Below are 288 nucleotides of genomic sequence, written 5' to 3'. Positions count from 1 at the left end.
GCCGCCTTATGGGCAGCTTCAAGCTGCCGCCTCTGTTCCCCGCCGAGGTCATTGGTGACTACACCACGTTCCTCATTTGACGAGAAGTCAGGGATCGGACATGGGGTCCGCAAGGCACGAGCAGGGCTCGTATCACGCTGCTGGTGCAGCTCACCTTCCTCGTAATCCCATGCGGGAAAAGGGGTGTCAGACTCGTAGTCGACCACCCCACATCCTCAAAGAGGTGGCTCGTCACTGATATCGTGCGCGGAGCGCGACGCTTGTGCTCATTGACCCTAGGTTTTACAC

This window comes from Plasmopara halstedii (genome assembly GCF_900000015.1).
Source record: "Plasmopara halstedii genome assembly, contig: Scaffold_262, whole genome shotgun sequence".
Taxonomy (NCBI): domain Eukaryota; phylum Oomycota; class Peronosporomycetes; order Peronosporales; family Peronosporaceae; genus Plasmopara; species Plasmopara halstedii.
This window is presented reverse-complemented; position numbering follows the sequence as displayed.